At 39.5% G+C, this 26,642-nt stretch overlaps 1 protein-coding gene across 2 annotated transcripts in view; it reads left to right on the top strand.

Annotated features, from left to right (window-relative positions):
* MAP4 (microtubule associated protein 4) overlaps positions 1 to 26,642 on the top strand; it is a 169,696-nt gene that overhangs the window by 9,483 nt on the left and 133,571 nt on the right. Inside the window, exon 2 of one of the 2 annotated variants that reach the window (XM_073811106.1) lies at positions 8,355 to 8,394. The exons of the other annotated variant lie outside the window; for it this stretch is intronic. The gene's annotated coding sequence lies outside the window, so the exon portion shown is untranslated. The remainder of the gene's footprint in view (positions 1 to 8,354; positions 8,395 to 26,642) is intronic. 2 annotated transcript variants of the gene reach the window in all.

Genomic DNA, 26,642 nt, shown 5'->3' with positions numbered 1-26,642 from the left:
TGCGGCATGCATGTGGGATCTAGTTCCCTGACCAGGGATCGAGCCTGGGCCTCCGATATTGGAGTCTTAGCCATTGGACCACCAGGGAAGTCCCCTGTTCTTTTGTTATTGTTTTGTCTACCTTTCATTACCAGACATGAAGAAATTTTTTTTTTTTGGCCATGCTGCCTGGCACGTGGAATCTTAGTTCCCTGACCAGGGATTGAACCCAAACCCCCTTTAGTGGAATCTCAGAGTCTTAACCACTGGATCGCCAGGGAACTCCCAAGAAATTCTTTTAAAAAAAGCATCCTTGGGGGAATTCCCTGGTGGTCCAGTGGTTAAGACTCCACGCTGTCACTGCGGAGGGCCCTGGTTCAATATCTGGTCGGGGAACTCAGATCCTGTAAGCTGCACAGTATGGTCAAAAAAAAAAAATTATGATAGATTTTTTTTTTTATCAAATTCATTTATTTTATTTATTATTTTTGGCTGCTTTGGGTCTTTGTTGTTGCGTGCGGGCTTTCTCTAGTTGTGATGAGCGGGGGCTACTCTTCCTTGTGGTGTGTGGGCTTCTCATTGCAGTGGCTTCTCTTGTGGAGCACAGGCTCTAGGCACGTGGGCTTCAGTAGTTGTGGCTCACGGGCTTCAGTAGTTGTAGCTCGCGGGCTTTAGAGCGCAGGCTCAGTAGTTGTGGCGCATGGGCTTAGTTGCTCTGCGGCATGTGGGATCTTCCCGGACTAAGGCTCGAGCCCATGTCCCCTGCATTGGCAGGCAGATTCTTAACCACTGCGCCACCAGGGAAGCCCTAGATTTTTTTTTTTTTTTTTGCGGTACGCGGCCCTCTCACTGTTGTGGCCTCTCCCGTTGTGGAGTACAGGCTCCGGACGCGCAGGCTCAGCAGCCATGGCTCACGGGCCCAGCCGCTCCGCGGCATGCGGGATCTTCCCGGACCAGGGCACAAACCCATGTCCCCTGCATCGGCAGGCAGACTCTCAACCACTGCGCCACCAGGGAAGCCCCTAGATTCTTAAATATATATTTAATTACTGAGTCAGGCAGTGTGTAAATTTAAGGCTTTTGATACATTTTGCAAAATTGCTTTCTGGAAAATTGTACATTCTTAGCAATGCCCATTTCATCATACCCTTGGTAGCACTGAGAATTATCATTAAGAAAATTTTATCATTAAAAAAATTATACATTAAAAATCACTAATTTAATAGGTTAAATAGGAAAAAATCACATCTGTCTTTTTTTTAAACGGTGACAGAAAAAGTATTGCATACTAATATACCTAATAATCAAGGGTAAGATTGGATCACTAAGAATGAGTTTCTCTGCAATAGCTGGTTGCCTAGTACTCAATCACTGTCCATTTTAGCGTGATTCTTTGGGTTGGGTATAATTTAAAGTGAATGTCAGCAGGCTACCCAGACGGCTGTTCTTTAGCAAACTAAAATCGGGGTAACATTAATAACGGAGACAAAAGAAATGTTTGAAGGGTATTCTGAACAATTTTATATGCATATTGTAGCTGAGGCTTGCTGAAATGCCTCAGGGGCAAACAAGCCAGTTCATCAGTCAGGAATAGGGGTGCCTTTCAACTAGTCTATCTCACAAGGTTGTTGTGAGAATTAAGAGATATGTGAATGGGAAAGTACCCTTTAAAATGCTAGTGAGATATTGCCTAGTGGTCCATGACAAAGTATAGTCTTGGTGGATATGGAATTGGTGGTGTATTGGTGTTTTCAATGGAAATTGCATTGTCTCTAAGTTTCGTTTTTATCATATATATAGTAAATTGGCTGTGAAACATGAAATTCATGGACTCATGAAACCACTTTGAGGCCCAGAATAATTGTCTTCTTTGAGGTCACATGCCACATTTGTAGCTGAGTCAGGACTTGAAGTTTAATCTCTAGCATTCTTTTTACTATGTTCAACTTAATACTACAGGTACTTCTGTTATCTTCTTTGTGCATAGCACTGTGATAAGTGCTGCAGGTGATTTTTTCATTTTAATTTTATTTCTTTGTTTTTTTGTTTTGTTTTGTTTGTTTGTTTTTGGCTTGAGGGCTCTTAGTTCCTGGCCAGGGATTGAACCCCCGAACCCCCGGGCCACAGCAGTGAAAGCACCGAGTCCTAACCACTGGACTGCCAGGGAATTTCCTTTTTTTTTTTTTTTTTGCTATGTTGTTAAACATTTTTTTCCCACAATTTTTAAAGCTTATAGTCCATTTATAGTTACTATAAGATATTGGCTGTATTCCCTGTGTTGTACAATATATCCTTGTAGCTTATTTTTATCTATCTATTTATTTATTTATTTATGGCTGCATTAGGTCTTCGTTGCGTGTGCGGGCTTCTCATTGCGGGGGCTTCTCCTGTTGCGGAGCACCGGCTCTAGGTGCATTGGCTTCAGTAGTTGTGGCACATGGGCTCAATAGTTGTGGCTCACGGGCTCTAGAGCACAGGCTCAGCGGTTGTGGCGCACAGGCTTAGTTGCTCTGCAGCATGTGGGATCTTCCCGGACCAGGGCTTGAACCCGGATTTCCTGCACTGGCAGGCGGATTCTTAACCACTGTGCCACCAGGGAAGTCCCGTAACTTATTTCATATGTAATAGTTTGTACTACTTAATCCACTACCCCATCTTGCCCCTCCCCCCTTCCCTCTCCACACTGGTAACCACTAGTTTGTTCTCTATATCTGTGAGTCTGCTTTTTTGTTATATTCACTAGTCTGTTGTATTTTTTGGATTCCACATATAAGTGATATCATACAGTTAAATATACTATTCTTTAAAACAGTTCTTCAAATGCTTCTTTCTTGGCCTTGAGGTGGTAATGAAGAGATGGTATTATTCAGGCAATCAGAAGCATAAAGATTATAGATTCTTAGGATTAAAAGTATAAGGACCCTTAGAGAGGAGTGTAATACACCATACCTTAGGTATTGTGTTCGGTTTTAAGAACCACATTTTCAGAGACATGGATGATCTAGAGCCTATCCAGAAGAAAACAGTCTGGCTTGTGATGAAAGTAGACATCAAATGATTTGAGGTACTATTTAAGGAGTTAGAGCTATTTCCTTTGGAGAAGAAATAGGTGGGGGCAGCTATTTTCAAATATATCAAGATCTGGCAAGTGGAAGAGGTATTAGATTTAGTATTTTGTTGCTTTGGCAGAACAGAACCATCAAGTCAAGTTAAGGAGAAAAGTGGAATGGAACTTCCTTAGAAGATAGTGAGTTTCCTTTGACTACTAATGTTAGAGCAGAGCCTGGGTCGTGGTCTAGAGATACTGAGAAGGTGGTTAGCTTGAATCACCTTCAAGGTCTTTGTAAGTGGTTTTTAATATTATTGAGTACAGATCCCTTTGAGAATCTAACACCTTCTATGTATGCATATGTCTGTTTTGCTCTCACCCTTGAAAAGTACTTTTTCTGGGTATAGAATTGTATGTTTGCTTATATTTTCTTTCATATTGGATTTGTCATTCCATTATCTTTTGGCTTACACTGTTACCGTTGGGAAGTTACTCTTGGTGTTCGTTTCTGTCAAGTATTCTGTGGCAATCCTAGTAGTTGATTACCTAAAACTATGTACAATTTGAGGGTACTTGGCGTATCCAGATTATGAGAACCTTGGGTGCCAGTGCACATAAGGGATATTCTGTGGCAATAATTTCTCAGGAATTTTTTGTTCTTTTGCCACTACTGCAGGCTTCTTTGTGTCCCCTGGGGTTGTGGAAAATTGGGTCTTGGTTTAAATCTGGTTCACCTTGAGAGGTAAAGTGGGATGTCTCTTTATAAGACTTAACCTTGGGAGGGCCCTGATTTCTGTCTCCCTTGCTCTGCTTGGCCCTTGAACTGAAGCTCTAGATTAGGGCTTCTCAGATTTTATTGTGTATATATAGAGGATATGGTTATAATGGAGATTCTGATTCTGAGGAACCAAATTCACCTATTGAAGAATATCTTGGTTGCTTCCAAGTTTTGACGATTATGAATAAAGCTGCTATAAACACTAACGGGCAGGTTTCTGCATGGACGTAAGTTTTCAACTCATTTGGGTAAATACCAGAGACCATGATTGCTGAATTGGATGGTAAGACTATGTTTTGTAAGAAGCTGCCAAATTGTCTTCCAAAATGGCTGTACCATTTAATATTCCCATTAGCAATGAATGAAAGTTCCTGTTGCTCCACATCCTAGTCGGCATTTGATGTTGTCAGTGTTTTGGATTTTGGCCTTTCTAATAGATATTTGGTGCTATCTTGTTTTAATTTGCAGTTCCGTAATGACATGATGTTGAGCATCTTTTCATACTCTTATTTGTCATTATGTTTCTTCTCTTGTGAGGTGTCTGTTCAGGTCTTTTGCCCATTTAAAAAAATCTATTTGTTCAAAAAATTTTTATAGGGCTTCCCTAGTGGCGCAGTGGTTGAGAGTCCACCTGCCGATGCAGGGGATGCGGGTTTGTGCCCCGGTCCGGGAAGATCCCACATGCCGCGGAGAGGCTGGGCCCGTGAGCCATGGCCGCTGAGCCTGCGCGTCCGGAGCCTGTGCTGCGCAACGGGAGAGGCCACAACAGTGAGAGGCCTGCATACCGTAAAAAAAAAAAAAAAAAAAAAAAATTTATAAGTTTATTTATTTATATATTTATTTTTGGCTGCATTGGGTCTTCATTGCTGCATGTGGGCTTTCTCTAGTTGCGGCGAGCGGGGGCTACTCTTTGTTGCAGTGCACAGGCTTCTCATTGAGGCAGCTTCTCTTTTGTGGAGCACGGGCTTTAGGTGCCTGGGCTTCAGTAGTTGTGGCACATGGGCTTCAGTAGTTGTGGCTCACGGGCTCTAGAGCGCAGGCTCAGTAGTTGTGGCGCACGGGCTGGTTGCTCTGTGGCATGTGGGATCTTCCTGGAGCAGGTATCGAACCTGTGTCCCCTGCATTGGCAGGTGGATTATTTATTTATTTTTGCGGTACGCGGGCCTCTCACTGCTGTGACCTCTCCCGTGGCGGAGCACAGGCTCCAGACGCGCAAGCTTAGCGGCCATGGCTCACAGGCCCAGCCGCTCCGCGGCATGTGGGATCTTCCCGGACCGGGGCACAAACCCGTGTCCCCTGCATTGGCAGGCGGACTCTCAACCACTGCGCAACCAGGGAAGCCCGGCAGGTGGATTCTTAACCTCTGCACCACCAGGGAAGCCCTGTTCATTTTTCATTGTTGAGTTTTAAGAGTTTTTTGTATATTTTGGGTACCAGTCCTTTATCAGATTTGTGTTTTGCAAATATTTTCTCCCAGTATGTAACTTATCTTTTCGTTTTCTTAACAGCAAATTTTGCAAATCAGAAGTTTTAATTTTATTTTTATTTATTTTAAAAATTTCTTTGGCTGTGCTGCACGGCTTGTGGGATCTTAGTTCCCCAACCAGGGATTGAACCTGGGCCCGCGGCAGGAAAGCGCAAAGTCCTAACTACTGGACCTCCAGGGGATTCCCTAATCTTCCTTAGTTTTGATGGGTTCTCTAGGACATTGTTCTGTTGCAGTTTCTGCAGCATTCAGGAGCATAACTGTTAAGACTTTTTAGTAGGCAAGAAAGGTCAGCATAATGACTTGCCTTGTGTTACATAACATTCCAAAGGAAATGGATTAGTAATGTTATGAATGCCTGAGTTTGTACTAGTTGGGATGTGACCCAGGCACCTTTTGGTGATGGAACTGTTTATTGTTTACTGCAGAGTTCTGCTGTAAACTGACACTTCCTGAACCTGTGTATATTAAAAACTATATGATTGGGGGAAAAAAGAAAAAAAGCTGTATGATTGGGATTTTAAAGACCAGAGGTTTGAGAGAGATATTCAAGAGTAGTTTAATTCTGAAATAATTAAGGCTTCATATGTCCATAGATTTAGTGGACCATAAAGAATCAAAGTAAGGATGGTTGGCCATTATTCTAAAGTTGATATCCTGGGTAGTTTTTATCATTATCAACTTAGTTTATGTAGTTTTGGCTGTAACCCTGTACTTTTACTTGCATTATTCAGTGATGAAGTCTGTTAATTGGCTGTTAACTCTACTTTCACTTTCATTACTAATCATGAAGGTTGCTGATGCTGCACCTTTATTTTCAGATCAGGTGTCCATGCAGGGGAACTTATGTCAGAAAAGATGGCTGTTTTATTGGTTTTAAGTGAAGTGACAACACAGGTCCCTGTATACATTTTTTTCCTTTCATTAATGAATTGATTGGGTCTTTCTGGTAGAATAAGAGACTGTCTTGTTATTGAATGATGGTTTTGTCAGGTAAAAGGAGATGGTCACCAATTGTGACAGTTAATCTTAAAGACATGCTGTTCAAGATAAATCCCATTTAGCCAGACCCAGTTAAAATCAGACATACTGACGAAGAGTTAGGCGAGTAGAATAAGATTTTTGGCCTAAGGACATTTGAAGGTGGGTGGGTATACATAGTATTTATGTGTGCTTCTTGGTTTCTAAAGAATCTCTGCTATATGGTAATTTCAAATTTCATATGTGGTACTCTTTTTCAATTTACGTTTATATTTTATTTTTATTGAAGTATAGTTGATTTACAGTGTTATGTTAGTCTCTAGTGTATAGCAAAGTGATTTAGTTATATATATATATTCATTTTCATATTCTTTTCCATTATGGTTTAAACAGGATATTGAATATAGTTCCCCTGTGCTACACAGTAGGATCTTGTTGTTGATCTGTTTTATATATAGTTCTTTGTATCTGCTAATCCCAAACTCCTAATTGTTCTCTCCCCTACCCCCTTTCCCCTTTGGTAACCATAAGTTTGTTTTCTATCTCTGTGAGTCTGTTTCTGTTTCGTAAATAAGTTCATTTGTATCATATATTATTTTTAAAGTTTATTTATTTTATTTATTTTTGGCTGTGTTGGATCTTCATTGCTGCACGCGGGCTTTCTCTAGTTGTGACGAGCGGGGGCTCCTCTTCCTTGCGGTGCGCAGGCTTCTCATTGCGGTGGCTTCTTATGTTTCAGAGCATGGGCTCTAGGTGTGCGGGCTTCAGTAGTTGCAGCACGCAGGCTCAGTAGTTGTGGCTTGCGGGCTCTATAGCGCAGGCTCAGTAGTTGTGACGCATGGACTTAGTTGCTCCGCGGCATGTGGGATCTTCCTGGACCAGGGTTCGAACCCGTCTCCCCTGCATTGGCAGGCAGATTCTTAACCACTGCACCACCAGGGAAGCCCTGCATCATATTTTAGATTCCACATATAAATGATATCATATGGTATTTGTCTTTCTGACTTATTTCACTTAGTATGATAATCTCTAGGTCCATCCATGTTGCTGCAAATAACATTATTTCATTCTTTTTCTTATGGCTGAGTAATATTCCATTGTATATATGTACCGCATCTACTTTATCCATTCATCTGTCGATGGACGTTTAGGTTGCTTCCATGTCTTGGCTGTTTTTTTTTTTTTTTTTAATTTGGCTGCTCCAGGTCTTAGTAGTGGCAGCGGGCTTCTTAGTTGCAGCATGTGTATGGGATCTAGTTCCCCGACCAAGGATCGAACCCAGGCCCCCTGCATTGGGAGCATGGCGTGTTACCCACTGGACCACCAGGGAAGTCCTTTGGCTATTGTAAATAGTGTTGCTATGAGCATTGGGGTGGACATACATGGTACTTTTAAGCCCTGCAAGCTTTCTTTCTCTTTCTTCTTCTTTGTTTTTATTTTCCCTAACAAGCCAGCAATAAATTGACTAAAATGATGAGGTAGTATCTTTCTAGCTCATTGTAGTCTAAGTTTGAGTCACTGTTCTCTTTGTGGAAAAGTTCCAGGATACTTTATTTTCTTGAAAGAGACTTTTTTTTTTTGGCACTTGTTTTAAGGTTGTTTTGTTTAAAGCCAATGAAATGGAACTGTTAGGTTTCTTAAGCATCTTATTTTTGAAATGTTGCTTATATTATTCAATCTAATTCAATAAGTGTTTCTTTTCTTTTTTTTTCTTTCCTTTTTTTCTTTGGCCGTGCCGTGCAGTTTGTGGGATCTCAGTTCCATGACCAGGGATTGAACCTAGGCCACGGTGGTGAAGGCTCAGAATCCTAATCCACTAGGCCACCAGGGAACTCCCCAATAAGTGTTTCTTGAGTGTCTGATATGTTCTAGGTTCAGTTTAGGTGCTATGGCTATAAGACTATGTAAGTCCTGCCTTAAGAAGCCCAAATATTTAGTATATTTGTCAGTTTTTTTAAAAAATTAATTTTTATTGGAGTATAGTTACTTTACAATGTTGTATTAGTTTGTACTGTACAGCAAAATGAATCAGCTATACATATACATATATCCTTTCTTTTTTGGATTTCCTTCCCATTTAGGTCACTGCAGAGCACTGAGTAGAGTTCCCTGTGCTATACGGTAGGATCTCATTAGTTATCTACTTTATACATAGTATCAATAGTAGTTTTTTATATAATTTTTAAATTCTGTTTTTTAATTAAACTTTTAACTTGGAGGTAATTGTAGTTACATATGCAGTTGTAAGAAAACAATACAGAGAGATCCCTTGTACCCTTTGTCCAGTTTCCCTGCTGTGGTAGTATTTTGCAAAACCATATAACAACCAGGGTATTGACATAGAAACAGTTAACAGTAAATGGTACAGCTCCTCTGGAAAACAGTTTGGCAGTTTGCCTGAGAGTATAATTGCTGGGTCATATGGTAGTTGCATGTTTAGTTTTTAGAGAAACGCCATTTACATTGATATAATATGGTGGTATTACAGGCTCTGCAAGTGGTCTTCACTGACACTGCGGTGCCTTTGCCGACTGCAGGGGTGAAGTCCTGGCTTCCCTCCTTGGCCTCTTACTCCACCCTGGAGAGGGTGTTGGGTGCCTCATTCCAGCCTGGTGAGGGTTTGGCCTTTACTGTATGGGTGGTGTTGGACCCACTGTGTTTTCTGTGGTGTTTGGCTGGAGTAAAATGTTTATTGTCTAAAAGTTTTCTGTCTTGCTAAGCTGCGCCTTTCCTGGTCCTTTGGCTAAAGTGAGCAGGCTTTCGTTGGAGTTTTTCTTGTCTGTACTCTTAGGTGTTTCTAGGTTGCCAGGCTCGTCATTTCCAATATTGAGATCTATAAGGCAAAAAGGAAACCCAGGGAACTCGCCCCTTTTTGTTTCTTAGGTTCCCAAGGTCCCTTGCCATTCTAACTTATTCTCTCCACCTTTCAGAGTCTTAATGTTTTTTTATGTATGTATAATGTCCAGCGTTTTTAGTTGTACCTAGTGGAAGGAAGAGGAAAAAGTAGATCTCTATTTTCATAAAAGCAGAAAAGTTTTTAAAATGACATTTATTTTTCTGTTTATGAGAATATATATTTAGTGTACAAAATTTAGAACATACAAAAATTATAAAAGAATAACTATTTTGACATATATTCTTTCAGCTGTTTTCTGTGAATATGCATGCATATTTTTCTTGCTAAAATATGAATTGTTTATACTATTTAAGAACTTCCCACTTAACTATTATAAGCATCATTCCTTGTCAATAAATACTTATGTATAATGCCATTTTTTGTGGTATCAATTAAGTTGTAATGTAATCATATTCAGGAGGTGATCCGTATGTATTACTCTGCTAGGTTAAGTACCTGAGAGAGAGTTCCTGTACAAATAAAGGATGTACTGTTTCACATGAATCTCGCTGTTTAGACATTGCTTTTTTACAAAAGGGAGTCTGAAGTAAACCAGATTTAGCCATTAGTTTCAGAAACTATGGGTGTATGGGTAGGTATTTAGATTTTAAAGTTTAAAAGTATCCATATGTCTTTATAAATGCTATTTTGATTAAAATTCTTGTTCATATTTTCCATTATGTCATAAGAGGGGTCATTATACTTTTCAGGAGAAAATCAGAGATAATAATGGCTTTCTTGTTTTTTCTTGGAGGAAATAGGAGATACCAGCAGTGTTTGTTTCAGTGAACCCTAGCATTATTTTTCTGCTGGAGTTTGCAAAACATAAGCCAGAATGATTTAAATCATTTTCCATAGTGCAACTTTTTCTAATTGCTGTGCAGTATAATTCCAGATGTTTGGATTTATTGGGAAGTTTAAATTTCATAGATTGGAATTTTTAGTATTAGATGTCCAGGTTCATGTAGCAGATCTAATTAAAAATTATTACTCTTTCATTTTCTTCCACTTTGTATAATCTTTTTCTTAGTATCATGTGAATAGTTGCACTGTATGTCAAACTGAAACTAATTATAAAATCACTTTACAAATGAGCATAGATGTAGAAGTATGTAATTATATAGAGTTGTTTTAGTTTTTATTTCTTGAAATATGAAGGTGCATATGTCATAATTTGTTTAGCAAGCAATCTTTCAACGTAACATGGAGTCATTAATTAGACATGAAATTGAGATGTTATTGATCATATTTTTAAAACTTAATAATCATATTTATTTACTTTCTCCTTTCCGAAAGGGATAAGTAATGCTATGAAAAAAAATTTAAATTTAGAAAAAGGAAAAAAAGTTACCAAGTTACTAGTTTTCATATTCTTTTACAAGCAGTTTACCATTGAGAAGTGCTCAGCAAGCTGTTTCCTCTTTGCCAGTCTCTGCAGCTTGTGGTTTGGGATGTTCATCACTATCTGGTAGTGAACCCCAAATGTCCCACACCAGCTTCATTGGGATCACCTGGAGGGTCTTCTAAAATAGTTTTGATATTCTGCCTTTTATTCTCATTTATTAGATCTGAGGTGGAGTCTAGAATCTGAATTTTTAAAAATAGCTTTATTGAGATATAATTCACATACCTTACAATTCAGCCATTGAAAGTGTACATTTCAGTGGTTTTTAGTATTTTCAGAGTTGTGTATTTATCACCACAATCGATTTTAGAAGGTTTTGTTAGACCGTACAAAACCCCTGCCCCTCTTAGCCATTACCCCCTTAATTCCTCTATCTACCCCCCAACCCCTGGGCCCCAGCCCTGGGCAACCACTAATCTACTTTCTATCTCTATAGATACGCCTATTCTAGATGTTCCATATAAATAGAATCATACAACATGTAGTCTTTTGTGACTGGCCTCTTTCATTTAGCATAATGTTTTTAAGGTTCGTCTGTATTATAGCATGTATCAGTACTTCATTCCTTTTTATGGACACATAATATTGTATGAATATACTGCATTTTGTTTATACATTCATAAGTTGATGGACATTAGGGTTGTTTGTACTTTTTGGCTGTTATGAATTATGCTACTGTGAACATTTGAGTACACGCTTTTGTGTGGACATTTGTTTTAATTTTTCTTGGGTATGTGCTTAGGGGTGGAATTGCTGGATCAAATGGTAACTCTAGGTGTAACCTTCTGGGGAGCTGCTATATTGGTTTTCCAAAGTGTCTGTACCATTTTTCAGTCCCTTTAACAACATATGAGGCTTCATGTTTCTCCATATTCTCGTCAATACTTAATCTGTCTTTTGGTTATATCTATCCTAGAGGGTGTGAAGTTGCAGAATCTGAATTTAAAAACAAAAGTTTCTCAAATGATTTTGGTGGTCTAGAATAGTAGTTCTCAGTGGGGGTTGGGGTAGAGATGTGGTTTTGCACTCTAGGGGACATTTGACAATGTCTGGAGATGTTTTTCATTGTCACAACTGGGAGGGTACTTTTGGCATCTAGTGGGTAGAGGCCAGGGATGCTGCTATGCACAGGATAACACCCCACTACAAAGAATGATCTGGTACAAAATGTGAATAGGACAGGGGTTGAGAAACTCTGGTCCAGAAGAGAATTAAACAATTACAGATCAAATTTTTAGCCCACACATTGGCAGTAGGACATTATTTTCCATGCAAGATCTATATATCAAATCTAGAAAAGGGAACCTTAGGGACCTAAGAGCCTCAGTCTAGTTTAGTATAATATGTGCTCACTGAGAGCAGTGGGTCCTAGCCCAGAGCCTGATTTGGTACATATTTGTTGAATGAAAAGATATGTAGTGGTAGTTTGAACTAAAATGATTCTTAGTTATTTTATAATGAATATCTAGATTGGTAGCCTCCAGGTAGCTATATTGATTGTGTTTCCTCTCTTGAATTCCTCTACCCTACCAAAATCAATGATTGCATAAAAGAGTGTACATAGGGTCTGATTTTATAGTTTGTTTCAAAGAAAATATTTTAATGGAAGTCATTTAAAAAGTCTCAACAGCCCTATAAATGAAATTAGAGACTGGCTGTGGTAGGGCTTACTGGCAGAGGATATGTGTGTGTATTTTGAAATCTTGTGCTTTCCAGAGGTGGTGCTATTTAATGAGACTAAACTTGAATCCAATATCTGTTTGTCTTCTCTCCCCTTATGTCTCCATTTTTTTTCTCCATGTTTGTCAGTTTTTGTCCTGTATTATGTTTGGTGATATGAAGGATTAAAGAAAGGTAATCCCTCTCTTAAATGTATTATATTATTATTATTTTTTAAATTATTAATTAATTAATTTATTGTCTGCATTGGGTCTTCATTGCTGTGCGTGGGCTTTCTCTAGTTGCAGTGAGTGGGGGCTTCTCTTGTTCCGGTGCACGGGTTCTACGTGCATGGGCTTCAGCAGTTGTGGCTCGTGGGCTCTAGAGCGCAGGCTCAGTAGTTGTGGTGCACGGGCTTAGTGGCTCTGTGGCATGTGGGATCTTCCCAGACCAGGGCTCAAACCCCTGTCTCCTGCATTGTAAGGCGTATTCTTAACCACTGTGCCACCAGGCAAGCCCCTTAAATGTATATTTTTGAGAAAGATCAGACATGTAATGTAATATTTTTGAGAAAAATCAGACATGTATTTTGTGGATATTATAACAACTTTTTTTCTTGTAGAGAAAATACAGTAATTAACTGAAGTGAATTTTTCAGTTAAACTCTTTTTTTTTTTTTTTTGCCGTACGCAGGCCTCTCACTGTTGTGGCCTCTCCCATTGCAGAGCACAGGCTCCGGACGCGCAGATTCAGCGGCCATGGCTCACGGGCCCAGCCGCACTGTGGCATGTCGGATCTTCCTGGACCGGGGCACGAACCTGCGTCCCCTGCATCGGCAGGCGGACTCTCAACCACTGCACCACCAGGGAAGCCCTAAACCCTTTTTAAAGTCTTCACAAATGTGAAGTTTTCCGAATTTAAAAAAAATTTTCTACAATGTTGCAGATGTTGAGTGTTTTTTTAAAAAATTTATAATAGGGCTTCCCTGGTTGCGCAGTGGTTGAGACTCCGCCTGCCGATGCAGGGGACACGGGTTCGTGCCCCGGTCCGGGAAGATCCCACATGCCGTGGAGTGGCTGGGCCCGTGAGCCATGGCCGCTGAGCCTGCGCGTCCAGAGCCTGTGCCCCGCAACGGGAGAGGCCACAACAGTGAGAGGCCCGCGTATGGAAAAAAAAAAAAAAAAAAAAAAGTTTATAATAAATTAAGACAAACAATACTAAGAAAATTTAGTACAGAAGTATTAAATGAAAACTGAAACTTTCTTCCTGGCAAGTGAAAATTGGTTTCTCATTGTTTAGTTTGTATTTTTTGTAATGTGAGAGAGTCTGAATATCTTTTCATAAATTTATTAATCATTTGAATTTCTGTGAAGAGTTTGTATCCTGGGCTTATATTTCTATTGGGTTGTTGATATTTTTCTTATTTATTTGTGAGAGCTCTTAGTATATTATAAAAATTAGCCCTTTATGTATTATTTGTAATACAAATATTTTTCTCCTTGTGTGTTGTTTGCCTTTTGACTTGTTAGTTTTTAAAATGAGATTTCAATATTTTACTTTGATTTCTGGGCTTTTGAACTTTAGTAATAAAGTATTTCCTCCATATACACAAAGGTTATAAGTTCTGGAGAGCCTTCTTGATAGGGAAGTTTGCATGAGAAATTTAGTGAGAAATTTAGTAAGATTGTAATAATTATCTTCTTTATATAGATGAGAAAACTGAGGTATCAAGAGATCACCAGACAGTAAATGGTGGTCACTTTATGCTTTTAGCCACTTTGTAATGCTTTTCAGTGGAACTTGAAAGTAAATCCATGAAAAAGTGAATCCATAAAGGCCCTTATTTTATTTTTTAACTTTTTATTTGTAAATATTTTGAACTCACAGGAAGTTGAAAATAGTAGTCTTCACCCAGCTTCCCCCAACAGTGACATCTTAAATAGCTGTAGTATAATATCAAAACCAGGAAACTGACATTGATTGGTACATTACTGTTAACTACACTGCAGACCTTTTTCAGTTTTCCCTAATTTTTTTAACCTGCATTTGTGTGTGTGTGTGTGTGTGTGTGTGTGTGTGTGTGTAGTTTTTGTGAACCCCTTTCTTCAACCTGTCTTGGTCCTCTGGCAACCACTAATTTGTTCTCTCTCTGTCATTTTGAGAACGACATCAAATTGGAATCATACAGTATGTGATCTTTGGAGATTAGCTTTTTTTGCTAAGCATGATGCCCTTGTGGCCCATTGTATGTATCAATAATTTGTTCCTTTTTATAGCTAAGTAATAGTTGGTATGGATGTCATGTGTTTAGCTTTACACTGTTGACAGTTATTTGGGTTGGCTCATGTTTTGTTGTGAATAAAGCTGCTACGCACATTTGTGTATAGGTTTTTGAGTGAACACACTTTTTCTTTTCTTTGGAATAAATACCCAAGAGTGTGATTGCTGGGTTGCATGGTAAGGGTATGTTTGATTTTTGAAGAAACTGTCCAACTGTTTTCTGGATTGGCAGTTCCATTACATTCCAACCAGCAGTGTAGGAGAGGTCCAATTTTTCTGCATCTTCACTGGCATTTGGTACAGTCAGTATTTTTATTTTAGCTCCTTTAATAGATGTGCCTTTATTTTTTATAGTTTCTTCAAAAAAAAAGCAGACAGCTCATAATAAAACAACTTAAAATACCTTAAATTCATAATTTTTTATTTTCAGTTAAGTTTGTACTTTCTGTATTTGCATTTAAAATTTCAATGTTTTATTGCATGTGTGCATACTAAGATTATTTTCTGTATGGTCTTACATTTAATTACTTTTAAAATTTATTTCTTTGTAAATTAATTAATTAATTAATTGCTGGCTGCATTGGGTGTTCGTCACGTGCGGGCTTTCTCTAGTTGCGGCAAGTGGGGGCTACTCTTCTTTGCGGTGCATGGGCTTCTCATTGCGGTGGCTTCTCTTGTTGTGGAGCATGGGCTCTAGGCGCGTGGGCTTCAGTAGTTGTGGTGCATGGGCTCTAGAGTAGAGGCTCAGTAGTTGTGGCGCACAGGCTTAGTTGCTCTGCAGCATGTGGAATCTTCCCAGACCAGGGCTCGAACCCGTGTCCCCTGCATTGGCAGGCAGATTGTTTTTTTTGTTTTTTTTTTTGCGGTATGCGGGCCTCTCACTGTTGTGGCCTCTCCCGTTGCGGAGCACAGGCTCCAGACGCGCAGCCTCAGTGGCCATGGCTCACGGGCCCAGCCGCTCCGCGGCATGTGGGATCTTCCCGGACCGGGGGATGAACCCGCGTCCCCTGCATCGGCAGGCGAACTCTCAACCACTGCGCCACCAGGGAAGCCCAGCAGGCGGATTCTTAACCATTGTGCCACCATGGAAATCCCCCTAAAATTTGTTGTTTCTTTACTACTACGTTCTATCCTGGATCAAATTGATAGGGAGATGCAGTGACCTGGATTCTTGAGATGGATAAAGCATAAGTTAAACCCATTACTGAGCAAATCCACATGTATTCTGGGATAATTTCTCAACTTTCCCCACTTCATATATTTATTTATTTATTTATTATTATTTTTTGGGCGCTGCATCAGGTCTTAGTTGCAGCATGTGGGATCTTCGTTGAGGCATGCAGGATCTTTCGTTGTGACAGGTGGGTTTCTCTCTAGTTGTGGCGTGCAGGTTTTCTCTTCTCTAGTCATGGTGCGCAGGCTTGGGCGCGTGGGCTCTGTAGTTATGGCGAGTGGGTTCCAGAGCACGTGGGCTCTGTGGTTTGTGGCACGCAGGGTCTCTAGTTGAGGCACACAGGCTCAGTAGTTGTGGCACATGGGCTCAGTAGTTGTGGCATGCGGGCTTAGTTACTCTGCAGCATGTGGGATCTTAGTTCCCTGACCAGGGATTGAACCCACGTCCCCTACATTGCAAGGTGGATTCTTTACTGCTGGACCACCAGGGAAGTCCCCCCCACTCAATATATTACATAAGGATCATGATCCATGCTAATTTCATGTTCACAAGAAGGTAATAACACTGATCTGGCATTGTTTACCCTATTTACTCACCTCTTCTTCCTGTATAACTGCAGTTCCACAGCCAGCTGTCTCCATCTCTTCTAAGACTGCATTACAAATATGTCTTTAGCTGTGTTATCTATTTATGTCCATTTTCTTTACCCAATTGCCCAGTTCCCTATTTTTATGTATCCTAGTTGGAGTGACTTGGGAATTTCTTATGCTTAAGTTGAATCTATTTTATCAAGTAAAATGTAATCTGTGTATTTTGAACTTTGCATAAAAGGAATTCATATATAGGAAGTGATTATTATAACCTAAATATAATATTTTCCAGTGACTTGTTAGTCATCATTTCGTACAACAAATGTGATGGCTCATTATGTAGAATCATATCCTTCACACTTGTTGAATCGTGTAGGTTTTACCCCTAAGCACCTCACATGGCTATGATTTTGAGTGCTTGCTTTGTAGTGCTTCTGTCTCTGCACTTTATTTTGTGGGGGGAAAAATCTTTATTTTTCTTTTCTAATTTTTTTCTTATAAGCTGCTGTGGTTTAGGAAACCAGATTTTAAAATTGAGTTTGAGGGGTTTTATGACATACTTTTGTGTGGTCCAAGGTAGGCTTGGGCTTGTACTGGGTGTTTCATGTATTGTTTCATTCAGTCGTTACAATATTTCTGTGTAGACACTTTCCTTATCTATAAAGTTGGGAATGATAGACATTAGAGAAGATAAGGCCCAAGGTTGCACAGCCAGTAAAAAGACAGCTTCAAATCTCTATCTTTTTGACGATAAAGTGTATATACTTGCATAGTACCATGCAGCCTTGCTTGGTAATTCCTTTCAGGTTTTTACTTGGTTCTTAAATACTAGATGTTGCCAGATATATGATGCTACTTAAACTAGGTGTGATTAGGAGGCACAGCATCCAAAGCAAGTGTATGAGATTGTAATACAAGGAGGTGATGGCTTGCTCTGTTATCCTGTGGCTTTCGTGTGTTGGTGTAATGGGAGAGGATCAGTGCATCATGATCAGTTTACAGCTCAGGAGCAACTCTACAACCTATTTTAGGTTCAGAGTTATTATTGTCTGCCTTGTTCTTTATGCTTGTTTCTTCTTTTCTCCTTCATCCTTTTCTTTTAACTTTTTCCTTTCTCTCTCTTTGCTTTTAAGAGACAGGAAACCAGGGATGTGTTGTTGAAGACCTAGCATTTTTTCAAATACCTAATATTTATGTAGTTGATGAGTAGGCTTCACCAGGAGTTTCCTTTTGTTAACAAGTTCAAGAGAGACCACCATGCCAAATGAAATTTTATCTTGAAAGTGAATGCAGTGAACACTGGCACTGAGAATAATGAACAAACATTGAAATGCCAACCTACTTCCAAGGAATCAGGGTTACCAGTTGTGACCTGTCATTTTGTCTACTTGCGATAAGTTGTTTTCTTTTTAAAGTTAAGCTTAATTGTTCCCCCTTGGACTATTATTTATGTTTCTTCAGTTTTGAAATTCATTTGATCTTTTAAAATGGTAGCTATCTTCTGACCCCTTATAAGTTAAATAAATTGGGCCAGGCCACCTCACCATGTGAATTCCTGCCTTACCCTAACTTGGTCTTTGACACCCTGCGCTGGGCCACTATGGCTCCCTCCCCACCCCAAAACAAGGACTCTGACTTTGCTCTGCCCTACCTGATACTTTAGGCTGAATTGTTTGGCAAGGGGAAGAGGGTCAGATTCGATTTTGAGGGGTATAATTCTGATGACCATATGGAGAGTCAGGTGAGAGACTGTGTCCGAGGGCTCTGTTAAGAGGCTGGTACAGAGTCCAGATGAGGGAAAGGGTTTGAATGAGGAAGGTCAAGCACTGTACAGTTCATGATGGTGATATGATTAATTATAGAGGCTACCATTTATTGAACACTTACTATGTGCTAGAATTAATAAGTACTCTCTATGAATTTAACTCTCATAACAGTCCCATGATTGCAGGTCATAACATTTTTATTTTACGGATGAGGAAACTGAGTCACGAAGAGATTACATAACTTTCCCAAGTTTACCTAGCTCTACAAAAGGAAAAGCCAGGATGGGAAGTCAGGCAGTCTGATTCTAGAACCTGTGCTCTTGACTGTTTGGAGGTTTATTTTTCTAATCATTAGAGCTGTTCATTGGTGGAAGAGCTACCCTTTGCCGTAATGTGTGTCACGTGATGGTCATCAATCATCTACATCAAGGGTCCTTCGGTTAGATTACCCTGAGGGAGCTTTGTAGAAATGCCAAGATTCTGTAACTTGGTATACAGGGACTCCTTGGTTTGTATGGTTCTGATATGCACAAATTTTACTTACCATGATTCAGTTAAATAACACCCATTCCCTAATAACATGTACTACCTGTAATTGCATAAACTACAAAATTGCCGCTAGCTCTTCTCTCTACAGATTACTATGTAAGTAACAGGTGTACATCAGTATCAGTGATCTGTCATCTCCTTTCAAAACCTGTTGGTGACTGTTCACTGCACATCTATTATTCAGTTCATGCACAGATAGCAAAGCATGCAGTTCCATTGCCTCCATGTCACCCAGCGATAAACCCATGTGACATTTTACAAAAATGGGTAATTGAAAGAAAGAACGAAGAAGGTGCAGCAAAGAACCAAAAACTTCCTTTCCAGGGTTGGAAGTGAAATGCAAATCATAAGTGAATGGAGTTACAGAAGAAATAACTTCACTGTGGGAATGTTGACACTACTGTCATTCAAAAGACTCTGGATATGCAGCTAGAGAAGCTCAGTGAAGGTGAGCTTATCTATGTAAATGAGGAAGATGGTTTGGTGAAAAAGATGAAGATATCCCAGAGGAGAAAGTGACATGGGCAAGAAATTTCACTTTTATTAAAAGAATTCTCAGAGATACTTTGTGACATTGAAAACATAAAGGATAAAATGCTGGAAGCTGATCCATTCCATATCATAAGTTAACTACTCTTGATAAGTTTTTTCAAAGAAATTATAAATAATTTTCAATGTTTCCAATCTTTTACAGCATACTAAATAAATGTTAGTTTTCCTGTTTTTTATTCTTATACAATTATAAATGACAGAATTTTTAATGTTTCAACAAAAATTTTTAAAGATAACAGAACAATTGTAATTTTCCCCATTTATTATTACTATCGTTTTGCATGGTTTCAACTTGCATTGTCACTTTTTTAGTCTCACACCACTATGCAAAACAAAGACTGCCTATACTTAACTGTTGAAAGTTTAGTTTTTCTCTTCATCTTCTAGTGGCTCCCTCTAGCCTTTTCTTGCAGAAGTTTTTATATGCATCTAACAACAAAGCATGTTTCTTTGAGCAAGCTTTGCTTTTTTTAAAAAAATTGTACATAACTGGAAAATAACATATCTATCTTCTGATAACAAGAAAGGAAATATCCTTTAAGTTGGTATTAAGGGCAATCTCATAGGAAAGAAGATGTTAGTTTCATGTGTTTGGTGCTCTGTCTCTCTTTTTTGGGGGGTAACAGTTTTATTGAGGTATTATTCACATACCATACAGTTCACCCATTTAAAGTATAGAAATCAATGGTTTTTAGTATATTCACAGATATGTGTGACTATTACCACAGTTTTAGAACATTTTCATCACTCCCAAAAGAAACCCCATACTCTATAGCCATCACTCTCTAATCTTTTCAGCACCCCCTCTTCCCAAGCCCTTGAGAACCACTAATCTTTCTGTCCCTCTTGATTTGCCTGTCTGGACATTTCATATAAATGGAGTGATACAGTATGTAGTCTTTTGTGACTGGCTTCTTCCACTTAACATAATATTTTCAAGGTTCATCTGTCTTGTAGCTTGTATTACTGCTTCATTCCTTTTTATGGACATATAACATTCTACAGTTTGGATATACCACATTTTGCTTATTCATTCATCTGTAGATGGACATTTATGTTTCCACTTTTTCGCTATTATGAATAATGCCACTGTGAACATTTGTGTTCAAGTTTTTATGTGGTCATAGGGTTTCAATTCTCTTGGGTTTATACCTAGGAGTGGAATTGCTGGGTCATATGTTTAACCTGTTGAGGAACTGCCATACTGTTTTCTGTTAATAAAATGGCCACACCATTTTACATTTCCATTAGCACTATATGAGGGTTCCAATTTCTGTCCTTGTGATTATCATCATCCTAGTGGGTATGAAGTGGTTTCTCACTGTGGCATTGACTTTCATTTTCCTGGTGACTGATGTGCTTACAGGCTATTTGCATATCATCTTTGGAGAAATGTCTGTTCAGATTATTTGCCCACTTTTTTCTTTTTTTGGTTGCACCCTGCGTCATGTGGGAACTTAATTCTCTGACCAGGGATCAAACCCACACCCCCTGTATTGGAAGTGCGGAGTCTTAACCACTGGACCGCCAGGGAAGTCCCTCCCTATGACTTTTAGATTTAGCTTGTCAATTTCTGCAAAGAAGCTAATTGGGATTTTGATGGGGATTGCATCGCATCTGTAGATGAGTTTGGGAGGAGTATTGCCTTCTTCCATTGTACCGATGGGGAATTTCCTCTTCTTAACAATGTTAAGTCTTCCCATCCATGAATTTGGAAGCTCTTCTTTCTCCATTTTTTGTATTTTTCAGAGTACTATAAGTTGTGTGCTTATTTTGTTAAATTTATTGTTAAGTGTTCTTTTTGTTGCTGTTGTAAATGGAATTATTTTCTTAATTTCATTTTTGAATTGTTCATTGCAAGTGTTTGGTGCTATTTTAATATTGACTTTGTTGAATTTAAAACTTTCAGGAATCAAGGGTCTTCTTATTGGCTTATAATTACAAGACATGTAGGCTTGTGTCGTAGCTTTCAAGCAGTTTGTGGTCAGACTTTGAGTTATTTAGTGATCACTTTTGAGCTATAGGCCACTTGTACTTAGGAGTTCCAAACTGATGACTACATATGCCAGTTGTATGGCCAATGTGACTGGTTTTCAAAAGCTCTTTCAGTTATAAAGCAAACGACTTGGCAACAAAAATGCCTTTCATTCATATCATTCTTTTGTTTTTCTTGGTGCGAAGAGCTGTAGTTAAGAGAACAGTCAGATTTTAGTGGTTTACCAGTTGCATTAGAGAAAGTCTATAAAAGGATTGTTGAGCCAGACAGCTTTCAGATGAAAAACCAGTTTATTAGCAAGGCAGGAACCTCTTGCAGATAGTTTGGTTAACCTGTAGCTAGTGTAGGAAGAGTTGAAACTATGTACTTTGAGATTAAATCTTAAATTATGTGGGCATGTGTCTGATAAGTATAGTTTTATCATCTACATCAGAATGATTTGGGGTAATTTGAAAGGCAGATTCCTGGGCTTCTACCCAGACTTACTAAATCAGATTCTGGGTATAGTTCTCTGTAATCTATTTTAAACCATCTTCCCAAGGGATGTCCACATTAAAGTTTGAAAACTGCTTTTAATTGTGTATCTCCTTCTCTTAAGATATTATTTTTACCAGAAATTGAAATTTTCACAGGAAGCCCTTAAAAAACAGGAACAGAAGATATCAGTACATTTTACATACTTCTGTTTCATTTATGTGTATGTGTGTGTGTATAACTGTATGTGTGTGAATATGGGTCATTTTATGAAATGATTTTTCCCCCATGGGTTGTGATATAAAGAGAAAAAGATTGAAGGCCTCAGAATTAGAAAAATGTGCAACATATTTTGCATTATTTTGTATCTGCTATGTTCATGGAACTGAGATAGGTACTAGAGAATAACCAGAGATTACTGAACATTATTGCTCTTGAGCTCACAGTTTATAGTGGGTAATAGGCATGTAAGTAATAAAGTTGGTCAGTGGTGTACTAGTAGCACACATCATATAGCTAGAGTGCTCTGGAAGCCATGGAGGCTTTCATAGAGACGGACTGAGAGAGTAGAGGTAGGCCTTGAAAAGGTGGAAAAGAAAAATGGTATTTTAGTTATTAAGTGAGAGAGAATGATTTTAGGACTGAAGAAGAAGAATTGATATCTATATCTATATATCTGTGTAAATTATTTCTAATTCAATGTAGTGATGTACTTATCCACTCTTATTCATATACTGCCTACACTCATTCTGGTGTAGCACCCGAGTGCATGGGGATCTTAAGGGATCTTAAGGGAGGAGCTTAAGGGAGGTTCTATAGCTCTTGTCACAGCTTTCCTCTTTCTGGAGGCACTCTTTCTTTCCTGCTCTTGGAACTTTTCTTTACTGGAGTTTACTTGTTTCCTTTTCAAATTTTATTTCATGTTAGTGCTTGTATTACTGTCTTCATTAGATGTACTTGGACCCACCAAGAGTCCAGGACAGTGGGGGAGGTCTAGTTGAGATCTGGGGAAAGCTTTATGCATTTCAGAAGGGTAAACTGTGTGTACTCCTGTCTTCAGAATTCTTTTCAGCCTCGAGGCCAGTAATCTAACTTTAGCCTTTATCTCTCAGTAGACTTTATAACCATTTTTTTGTTTTATCTTAAGGTAGGCTAACATTCACCTTTAGAATGTCCCACAGCTGCTCCACAAACTATCAGAGATTGTTAGCTTTTGTTCCTTATAGTTGTCTGCTGTAGAATCCTTTGTTTACATCAGCCGCCTTTAGTCACTTGATTCTCACATGCATACTGACACATACAGATTTAGGACGATTCACTCTAAATAGTGCTCTTGATCTAATTTGTTTTTCCTGAATGTTTTAGAGTAGAGGCTGATCACCTACTACCTAAGCAGAAGGAACTGCCTTGGCAAGGCACTGGAGGTGTGCACCCTGTGTCACAGCATTTGGCCATAGCTCCACCTGTGAAAGTATGCTGCTTGGAGGCCAAGCAGAGAAAGGGCACATCCCATGTGCTTTGAATACCCAGGTGTATAGTAGATGATGAATCACAACTTTTTTTAAGAATTAAAAAAATAGGGACTTCCTGGTGGCGCAGTGGTTAATAATCCACCTGCCAATGCAGGGGACACGGGTTCGAGCCCTGGTCCGGGAAGATCCCACATGCCACAGAGCAACTAAGCCTGTGGGCCACAACTACTGAAGCCCATGTGCCTAGAGCCCATGCTCTGCAACAAGAGAAGCCACTGCACTGAGGAGCCCATGCACTACAATGAAAGAGTAGCCCCCACTCGCTGCAACTAGAGAAAGCCTGTGAGCAGCAACCAAGACCCAGTGCAGCCATAAATAAATAAATAAATATATTTTTTAAAAAGTTGCTGTGAGAGACAGTGTGGGGAAACAGTTAAGAGTTGGGGTCTACTACTTTACTAGGCGAGTGACCTCAGGCAAGTTACTTAACCTTTAAGTGCCATAGTGTCCCTATTTTAAATGGGGATAATAATATACCTACATACTAGAATTGTTCAACGTATTCTTTTTTCTTTTTTCTTTTTTTTTTTGTGGTACGCGGGCCTCTCACTGCTGTGGCCTCTCCCATTGCGGAGCAGAGGCTGTGGACACGCAGGTTCATCGGCCATGGCTCACGGGCCCAGCCGCTCCGCGGCATGTGGGATCTTCCCAGACGGGGGCACAAACCCGTGTCCCCTGCATCAGCAGGCGGACTCAACCACTGCGCCACCAGGGAAGCCCTCTTTTTTTTAAATTAATTTTATTTATTTATTTTTGGCTGCGTTGGGTCTTCGTTGCTGTGTGCAGGCTTTCTCTACTTGTGGCAAGCGGGGGTTTCTCTTTGTTGCAGTGCACAGGCTTCTCGTTGCGGTAGCTTCTCTTGTTGTGGAGAACGGGCTCTAGGCGTGCAGGCTTCAGTAGTTGTGGCATGGGGGCTCAGTAGTTGTGGCATGGGGGCTCAGTAGTTGTGGCTCACAGACTCTAGAGCGCAGGCTCAGTAGTTGTGGTGCACGGGCTTTGTTGCTCTGTGGCATGTGGGGTCTTCCCAGACCAGGACTCGAACCCATGTCCCCTGCATTGGCAGGCGGATTCTTAACCACTGCGCCATCGGGGAAGTCCTCAACATATTCATTGAATTGATATATGTAAAGTGATTAGAATAGTACCTGGAACATTAGCACTCAATAAATGTTGAGGTGATGCTGGAGAGGAATCCTTATTTTTTCTTACAAATCTGACCCAGGGTAGGTTCAATATTTGGTCTAGAATATGAAGTTTGCTTTTTAATTGTCACAATAATGATTTTTTGGGGGGCATTGAAAAATTTTAAAAGTCTTTCTTTTTGTTCACTTGCAGCCAGATATCAAAGAATGGGGGACATTCTGGAGAATAAGTGATTTTTAAAAATGGTCAACATGTGAGCTGTTTTTTTCCTTATGATTTCTTCTTTTCCTTTTCCATGCCTGTACAGTAAAAATAGATCTGGTTTCCTAGGTTATCACAGCTTGTAACAAAAAGCTTTTTTGATAAAGTTGGCTGTTGGGTCAGTGGGATGAGATCATTCCTTCCTAACTAGTTTGCAAAGTTTGAAGTATTTGCTGAAACAAAAGCCTGCCGGGTTGGCTAACCACACAATAAGCCTGACTTTGTGGGTATGTTCAGGGCAGGAGAGTGTGATAGAATACTACTGATATGTGGAAGAAGGTGAAAGGTGCTTGGCACAGTACCTCTGCACTGTGGCTGGCCACGTGTGGAAAGAGATTAGAATGATAAAGGGGCTCAGGCCACACTTAAGGTTGGAACCTGGATTTAGGCCTTCTTTGAGATGTGACGAATTAATTGAAAACAGTAGTCCTTCTACATTTGGATTAGTGCATCTCTAATGAAAAATATTTGGCATTTTGAAACTAAAGAAAGGTTGATGCCATGGAATTGTATACTTCAAAATGTTTTAAAAAAATTAAAAAAATGCTTAAGTGTATGTTCTGTAAATTTCATCTCAATAACAAAAGAAAAAGAAAAATTATTAAGGATAACTGGGAGGAAAATTAATACACTCAGTCTTCTGTTTGTACCAAATTAAGTTAAACACTTACAAGCTTTAACCAAGGCTTCAACTTTCACATCATGGATATTGAATAGTGGCACAATTCAAGAATTGATAATTAAATAGGAGACAAGAATCTGTGTCAGGAGGGCATGTCACTTAAAAAAAGGATAACTACTTGGTGCTATTTCCAATAGGTAGGCTGGCTTATTTTGTTGACCTCTGAGAAAACTAAAGCTTTCTAACCTAGCATAGGAAATGGTCAGAATTATAATACCCTTTATCTTGCCCTTGTTTCCTTCTTTGGAATAGTATAGGGCTGAGAAGAAATCCTGGTTCTAGTTGAGATTCAAGATGACCTTGAATAAGTATCTTTGTTAATCCCCTTGGCTCTTTTCTCACTTATAAAATAAGGAGTTTGGATTCAAATGCCCCTTTTTTGTGATTTGGTTGGAAATATCAGACACACATTGCTAAGTTATTTTGTTTTGTTTCTTTGAGTGTAATAAATATAAGTGCTCATTAGAGTTGGTCACTGTTTGTGAATCTACAAAATGAAGTTAGAGTTAATAGTGAAACCGTGCACCTCAGTTGGGACTTGAACGCACACAGCTGGCACTCGAACCCAGCCAAAACCCTGATTGGGACTTGAACCCACGCGGCCAAAACCCACAGTGTTCCAACTGAGATCACACACCTGGTTTCAGGACTTAATGAAGCTCAGGTTCTTGATGTCTCATCACAGAAAGAACTCAGTGAGAGACAAAGTGATAGGTAATAAGTGGATTTATTTAGAGAGAAACACACTCCACAGACAGAGGGAGTGGGCCATCTCAGAAGGTGAGAAAGGAACCAGGATATGGGGTTGTCAGTTTTTATAGTGGTGGGTAATTTCATAGGCTAGTGAGTGGGAGGAGTATTCCAGCTATTTCGGGAAGGGGCAGGGATTTTCAGGAATTGGGCCACCGTCCACTTTTTGATCCTTATGGTCGCCTTAGAACTGTCATGGCGCCTGAGGGTGTGTCATTTAGCTTGCTGATGTGTTACATTGAGCGTATACTGAGGTTCAAGGTCTAGTGGGAGTCGACTTGTCCACCATCTTAGACCCATTTGGTTCTAATCCGTTTATGTCATGTCCTCAGGCTATGTCATTCTTTCAGGGGTTATGCCCTGCTCCCTTCTCTCCTGTTTCAATAGTACCAGTGGTAGAACTTCAGATTTGAAGCTTTAATGGAGAGCCAGCTAGTTTTCAGTGATTAGAGACTTGGACGTTACTTATACAGACTTTCTTCCATAGTAAGTTTCTCCATGGAATTGTAGATTGTGTGAGAGTGCAGTTTTTGGTCATGGGTCAGATTTAAGTTGGAAGTGAATAAAGTTTGTTACTAGAATGTTAAAGACAGACGTTGTATACAGTTGTCCCTCAGTATTCATAGGGGATTTGTTCTAGGACCAACTTCAGATACCAAA

The sequence above is a fragment of the Tursiops truncatus genome, chromosome 10, assembly GCF_011762595.2.
Source record: "Tursiops truncatus isolate mTurTru1 chromosome 10, mTurTru1.mat.Y, whole genome shotgun sequence".
Lineage (NCBI taxonomy): Eukaryota > Metazoa > Chordata > Mammalia > Artiodactyla > Delphinidae > Tursiops > Tursiops truncatus.
The sequence above is the reverse complement of the archived record's forward strand: the minus strand, read 5'-3'. Positions and strand labels throughout refer to the sequence as shown.